Below are 8330 nucleotides of genomic sequence, written 5' to 3' on the forward strand. Positions count from 1 at the left end.
TCTTCTTGGACTCCCAAAGAGTTGGCATAGTTATCATGACTCTGTCAATGGTCGTGAGAAGCTGCCAGATTGGGAACAACTGTGGTCAGATTTGATGCAAGATGAGGTCAAGAGGAACACCAGGGATGGCTCTTCATTAAAGACTAATGATGAAGAGAATTGTGCCTTAGCGATTAAGGCAAGGAAGGGGAAAGGTAAAATTTCTCGTTCCAAATCAGATTCTTATCATGGAGGTAAGAAGAAGGACATGGCGAAAGTCAAATGCTTTCATTGTCACAAGATGGGTCACTTTGCTACAAATTGTCCATTGAAGAAGTCCGAGGAGAAGTCCTCAAGAGGAGCGAAGAGTGAGGCTTTGGCCTCCCAATTCGAACTGGACTTTTCCCTCATTGCATGCATGTTGTCTTCAATGATGGGAAGTGTTTGGTACTTAGGCAGTGGAATTTCTTTTCACATGACTGTAGAGAAAGAGTTATTCAATGAAGTGGAGGAGAAAGATCTCAAGATGCATATCAAGATGGGTGATGGTGGTAAGTATAGTGTTATTGGTGTGGGCTCTATTACTTTTCAGAGGGAGCATGCAGCTCCACTCACCTTGAAGAATGTTATGCATGTACCCAGACTAACGAAGAACTTGATATCCGTTGCCATGCTTGAGGATAGAGGCTATGATGTGATCTTTTCAAAAGGAAAGGTGTTCCTTCGACACATAGCCATGGGTCAAGTAAAGAAGATAGGGATTCGAGTTCAGAATCTCTATAAGGTAGAGGTGGAGGATTGTGTTGCTTTGAGTTCAAAAGTGGAAAAGACATTGAGTCGAGACGTCGGCGATTTGTGGCACAGGCGATTAGGCCACTTGCATCATGGGGCTTTCAAGATATTGCAACAAATCTCTACCAATCTTCCCAAAGGTACACTTGAGCAAGTTGATACATGCAAGGGCTGTACTTTGAGAAAATACACCAAGTCTTCCTTTGGAGATAGAGACAGTCGAGCAGAGTCTATTATGGAGAGAGTCCATTCAAATGTGTGTGGATCATTCTCGACAGTATCCACTGCCAAACACATGTATTATGTTATATTTGTAGATGATTATTCTCATAAATGTTGGATATTTTTCATGCAAATAAAGGATCAGACATTCACAAAGTTTTGTGAATTCAAAGCATTGGTCGAGAAAGAGTCGGGAAAGAAAGTTAAATCTCTACAGAGTGATAACGGTGGAGAATATGTCTTCAATGAGTTTAAGAACTTATGTGCAGCGGACGAGATTAAACGAGAGTTGATGACACCTCATAACCCTCAACAGAATGGGGTTACCAAGAGGAAGAACAGGAGCATAGTAGGGGCATCAAGGGCGACGTTGCATGATCAGGGCCTACCACTACACTTGTGGGCTGAGGCATGCAACACAACGGTTTATGTTCAGAATCATAGTCCACATCGGATACTTGGGAGTAAAACACCAGAGGAAGCTTATTCCGGTAAGAGGCTAGACGTTGGTCACTTCAGGATTTGTGGGTCATCGGTTTATTGCCATGTGACCAAAGATGCATGGAAGAAGCTTGAGCCAACAACAGTGTTGGGGATCTTTGTGGGGCACACTGATACTCCCCACAACTATCAGATGTACATGCAAACTAGTTGGATGACAGTGGTTCGTAGGGATGTCAAGTTTTATGAGGAGAAGGCCATGCGAGTATCCCTTAAGAGGGAGCTTCAGCTACATGTGGAGGAGGAATTTTTGTTCCTAAGGTTGAGGAGCCTCATATTGATGTGGAGCAGCCACATGCAGAGGTTCCGAGAGTGGAGACATCCACTCAGGCAGAGTCTTCCAGAGAGGGAAGAAAGTGCACTAGAGAGGCTGACAGATTGTTGGATGATGCACGGGAGAATGTGGGAGCACCCTCTTCTCAGCGTAGATAGAGGAGGTGATCTGAAAATGGGGCACTTAGGCTTCTTGTCTAACTTACAAGAACCTCTCCCACTTCCAAAGCTTTAAATATTCCCAAGTCCTTATGATTAACCAATGCAGAATTGATAATATGCTTGAAATAAAGGCGTATGCTTATATTTATTGTTGGTTGTTTATGTGCTTTAAAATCTGTTGTGTATACCGATATGTAAATACATACAATAAATACAAATGCAGCAAATAACACACACACATAAGACAACAATTTAATTAGGAGTTCACCCAAATCTCTTGGGCTACATCTCCGTGAGCTCTAGTCAACTCAACTAGGCTCTCTGGGATTATGGCAAGGTCCTTTTTACAAGCTATTTGCTCAACTCCACTGTTTTACATAGAAACGTTGGGTTTAGACACCATTTTATCCCTGGCTCTTGAAGCTCTCAGCTTTCTGGCTCTCGGCTCTCGCTCTTGCTCTGGCTCTTGGCTCTGGCTCTTGGCTCTAGCTCTGGCTCTTCGACTCTGGCATTGGCTCTGGCTCTTCAGCTCTGGCTTCTTGGCCCTCTGCAACCTTCAGCTCTCTAGCTTTTCACTTGAACTTCAAGTGAATCCAAAGGCTCCCTCAGCTGCTCTACACAGTATCTCTTCGATTCTCTCTACCCTCTCGGCTCTGCAACTGCTTTCAGCATTCAGCTTGCTCTCAATTGAGCTCTCTGCCTCCTTTGAGGTGAGCTTTCGTCTTTTTGGCTACCCCAGTCGTTTCTCTGTGTGTAATCATCCTTTGGTGGCTCTTTGGCTTCCCTGTTGTCTGTTCGACTGCCATCTGGCTCTGTAACGGAAGAGGCCATCGGGCCTTTGAAATCCCCAAATTTTGGCATTCTCGGCCTACACAGGAAAATACACTAAACACGGGAAAAATACGTAGAGAACACTGTTCACCGAACTTCAAATCTTCATAAATGCACACTATATCCCTATCTAGTCCACCTAAAATCACTTATCACAAGTCGCAATGCCCATGTTTCACGGTTTCCCCTTTGTATTTTAAAATACATTAAAACACTGCAAATTCCCTCAAAACGGCCTTATGGCGGATTTGAAATATTATTCATTTACATTTTGGAACCCCTTCGAGTCCGGATTCATTGCATCGGCGCATTCCTTCGCTTTTCGTTTATTAAACGAAATATGCGAAATTACATAGAAAATGCCTTTGGGTGACTTTTAAAATATATCAACTATCGTTTATAGCCCCGTCGAGTCTGGCGATATTGCGATGCGACTAATTGATATTGCGATATTGCGATGCGACTAATCGCAATCGCATATCGCATGAGCCCGGGGTCTTTCCATATGGCATCGCCGATTGCGATATTATGATGCGACTAATCGCGATCGCATATCGCATGAGCCTAGGGTCTTTCCATATGGCATCGCCGATTGCGATCCGTCGATATCGGCAATCGGCTTATCGCTCGGCCTGGTCCTTATGCAACATCGCCTGTGTGCCTCTGACCCGATATGTCAGGGATCGGCAATCGGGGGTTTCCCCTTTTTCGCTTAAACCTGCCTTTAACCTCCTCTGATGCGATTTTCTTCATAAAGCCTTTTAGGCTATTTTTTTGAAGATTTGCCTCTTTTTCCAAAGAAACCGGGCATCTTTTGCATGCGATAACTTCTGCATCTGAAGTCTGTTTTCGCCCATTCAAGTTGTGTTGGATTCAGAATGAAGAGATCTCTACAATGAGACTATTTCTTAGAGCAGCCTGCGAATTTCATTTTCCTTTGATTTACAAAGGATTTGTGCCATTTGGCACCCTTTAACTCTTATATGAAGTCTTTTAGACTTAGAGGTTTATTCAGGATCCATTTTTTGATCACGCCTTCCCTTAAAGAACTTTTGGTCTCCAAAAGACTGATATACTGATCTGAACAGTAAATGAGAGTGACTCACCCTCTTCTCTCAGCCTCCCTACACTTGCCTTGCATAGTGCCTCTGAACCAAATTTTCTGACTAGTTCCTTCTTGGATGGGCTAGTCTTCCTCCTTGCCTTCCTATAGAACTTCTGTTGAGATGGTTATAGAAGATAGTTTGAACTTCTTTGCCTTGATCATTGATCTAAGCTGGCTCAAACAAATGTGAAGTTCATCTGCTCCACAAAACTTTCATTTGTATCTGTTTGACAAGCTGTCAACAACAACTATTAACAACAACAGAAATACAGACAACAACTGGATGGAATAAACTCCTGCTTCAACAAAAGAAACAGATTTTCACATCTTGTGAACACCTCCATGTCTTATATCTACATACCAATGATGGACTAGATAACAAGCCCACAAAACATGCCTTTAAACAAATGACCCTTCAAGTCAAGCATGTAGAAAAAGACCATCAGGACTCTTTTCAAAAGATGAAACACTTTATCATTATCTCCAACTTGGAGACCAAGTTAACTTTCCCCAAGTCAACATTACATGCATGCCAAAGCAACCAACCCTTTAGTTAATTACACATACATCCTTGTGTTCATGCATCTCCTACTCATGCATGCATTTCATACTTCAACTTTCACTTAAGCACACTGTACTTTCGAAGTTGAAATGAAATATAATGTTGCAGCAACAAAGTGAGTCTCTTGCTCAACTTCTCCATTCACCTACTTGGTAAAATCTTGCAACTTGCATTCCATTAACAAAGAAATGCAAATAGATGCATCAATAGACATGCAATCTTAATTGGATAAGAACTCTAACCATTCCTCACCAATCCCTTTCAAAGGTACTACCTTTGTCTACACATCAACATCATCATGTGAATCATCCTGAGACACATCGGTCATGGAATCTACCTTTCCATTTCTGCCATCTTCTCTTTCCACTTTCTTCAGCTTTGGTGGAAGCATTGTTGGATTCAAAGTCCAACATTTTGCAGCAAGATGTCCTTGCTTATGGCAGTAAGTGCACTGCATGTGCATCCTCTTAACAACATGATTTGCCTTGTCCAATGGACCTTTGGCTTTTTGCTTCTTTTCCTTCAAAAGTTTCCTGTATGTGGCCATTCTCTTCCAACATCTAGAAACATGATGGTTATCCAAACCACAAAAGGAACATGCAATTCTTTTCCCATGCTTATGTGGAAATTTACCATGCTTTGCAAAATCAAAAGGGATGTGTTTAGAACCAGATTTATACCTGCCTCTTTCACCTTTATTGCCTTCAAGAGGAGGTGAAGTAAATGAAGAAGTGGCTCCCTTTGGAACACCATCAATCTCTTCAAGGCTGTTAGAGTTTCCACAACTCTCTGGTTCAAGTGTGTGCTTCTGAACACCTGCATCCTGCAAATGATGTTTCAAGCCATTGCATTCCTCCTTAATGCAATCTTCACACTCTGCAATCCAACCCCTCCTTGGAGCTATTTCAATGGCCTTCATGGCAGCCTTGCAACTTTCTCCATAAGCTTGTCCATAGCCAAGACCCAAATACTTAGGCCTTTCCTCAATCATTATTGGCTCAACAATACCTTGTGCATGTCTACCCAAGCCTTTTCCTTCATAGCCCATCTTGGACATTAGCTTGGAACCTATGCCGTTGGTATGTTTTTCACAATATAAGCATTCTCAGAGGAATTTGAAGACAAACTGGAATGGTTTACCTCTCCTTCAAGCTGATACTTGACTAAGGCTTCTTGGGCAACAAAGAGCTGTTTCTCCAACTCATGCATCCTTTTCAGGTTCATATTTGCAATATGAAGTTGCCTCTCCATTTCTTGCAATTTGTCAGAAAGCAATTGTTTCTCTTCCTTCATGGAATTCAACTACTCTCTAAGCATGTTGCTCTTCCTTCCATCGTCATACATTTCTCTCACCATATCCATCATGGTGGACAATTCTTGCTTCATGTCTTCATCAAAGAATCTTATGATGAAGAAAGAAGATTTCAAGGACTCATTTGTAGAAGTTGTCATTATGCCAGTGAATTCTTCTTCCTTCTTGTCCTTGTTGGATTGAGCTATCTATAGCTTTCTCTTCACCTCTACAAACTTAAACAATAGTCAGTCAACAAAACAAGCAGACAATCAACCTCTGACTGTTTAAACACCTTTTAGACAAGCAGTCTTTGCTCTGTCAATCAAGCATGCTGATATAATCTTCTTTGAAGGTGTGTTTAATCAATCTTAAGCTCTGATACCACTTGATCTGAAAATGGGGCACTTAGGCTTCTTGTCTAACTTACAAGAACCTCTCCCACTTCCAAAGCTTTAAATATTCCCAAGTCCTTATGATTAACCAATGCGAAATTAATAATATGCTTGAAATAAAAGCGTATGCTTAAATTTATTGTTGGTTGTTTATGTGCTTTAAAATCTGTTGTGTGTCGATATGTAAATACATACAATAAATACTAATGCAGCAAATAACACACACACATAAGACAACAATTTAATTAGGAGTTCACCCAAAACTCTTGGGCTACATCTCTGTGAGCTCTAGTCAACTCAACTAGGCTCTCTGGGATTATGGCAAGGTCCTTTTTACAAGATCTTGGCTCAACTCCACTCTTTTACATAGAAACGATGGGTTTAGACACCATTTTATCCCTGGCTCTTGAAGCTCTCGGCTTTCTGGCTCTGGCTCTTAAGCTTTGGCTCTGGCTCTGGCTCTTCGGCTCTGACTCTTCAGCTTTGGCTTCTTGGCCCTCTGCAACCTTCAGCTCTCTGGATTTTCACTTGAACTTCAAGTGACCGCAAAGGCTCCCTCAACTGCTCTGCACAGTAGCTCTTCGGCTCTCTCTGCCCTCTCATCTTTGCAACTGCTTTCAGCATTCAGCTTGCGCTCAATTGAGCTCTCTGCCTCCTTTTAGGTGAGCTTCCAGCTTTTTGGCTACCCTAGTTGTTTCTCTGTGTGAAATCATCCTTCTGTGGCTCTTTGGCTTCCCTGCGCGTTGTTTGTTCGACTGCCATCTGGCTCTGAAACGGAAGGGTCCATCGGGCCTTTGAAATCCCCAAATTTTGGCATTCTCGGCATACACAGGAAAATACACTAAACACAGGAAAAATCCATAGAGAACATTGTTCACCGGACTTCAAATCTTCATAAATGCGCACTATATCCCTATCGGGTCCGCCTGAAATCGCTTATCGCAATGCCCATGTTTCATAGTTTCCCCTTTGTATTTTAAAATACATTAAAACACTGCAAATTCCCACAAAACGGCCTTATGGCGGAATTGAAATATTATTCATTTACATTTCGGAACCCCTTCGGGTCTGGATTCATCACATCGGCGCATTCCTTCGCTTTTCGTTTATTAAACGAAATATGTGAAATTACATAGAAAATGCCTTTGGGCAGATTTTAAAATATATCAACTATCGTTTATAGCCCCGTCGGGTTCGGCCATCGCATCGCATATATATATATATATATATATATATATATATATATATATATATATATATATATATATATATATATATAACATATAGCCCCGCACCGTTGCGTAGCTCCGATGCGATATTGCGATGCGACTAGTCGCAATCACATATCGCATGAGCCCGGGGTCTTTCCATATGGCATCGCTGATTGCGATCCGCCGATATCGGTGATCGGCTTATCGCTCGGCCTAGTCCTTATGCAACATCGCCTATCTGCCTCCGACCCGATATGTCGGGGATCGACGATCGGGGGTTTCTCCTTTTCCGCTTAAACTCGCCTTTGACCTCCTCCGATGCGATTTTCTTCATAAAGCCTTTTAGGTTATTTTTTTGAAGATTTGCCTCTTTTTCCAAAGAAATTGGCCATCTTCTGCATGCGATAATTCTACATCTGAAGTTCGTTTTCGCCCATTCAAGTTGCATTGGATTCAGAATGAAGAGATCTCTGCAATGAGACTATTTCTGAGAGCAGCATGCGAATTTCATTTTCCTCTGATTTACAAAGGATTTGTGCCATTTGGCACCCTTTACCTCTTATATGAAGTCTTTTAGACTTAGAGGTTTATTTAGGATCCATTTTTGGATCTGGAGATCACTAGAGAGGTACACTGGATACATGGCACTTATGGGTGCATGTGTTGTGACAAAGTCATCTTCCTTTCAGGAAGCAGTGCAGCAGCCAGTTTGGGTTGATGCGATGGTGGAGGAGTATGACTCCATAGTTCGAAACAGTGTTTGGGATGTGGTCCCAAGACCGGAGGACAAGTCAGTTGTGAGCTCCCATTGGCTTTACAAGGTAAAGCAAGCTACAGATGGTAGTGTTGAGAAGCATAAGGCCAGATTTGTGGCCCGTGGCTTTTCACAGGTAGAGGGGATTGACTATGATGAGACCTTTGCTCTTGTTGCAAGGTACTCATCTATCAGATCTATTTTGGCACTATCTACATAGATGGGTTGGAGTATCCATGAGATGGATGTGAA

Source organism: Pinus tabuliformis, chromosome Q (genome assembly GCF_031772625.1).
Source record: "Pinus tabuliformis cultivar Carrire ecotype Pingquan chromosome Q, CPIR1, whole genome shotgun sequence".
In the NCBI taxonomy this organism is placed as follows: Eukaryota; Viridiplantae; Streptophyta; class Pinopsida; order Pinales; family Pinaceae; genus Pinus; species Pinus tabuliformis.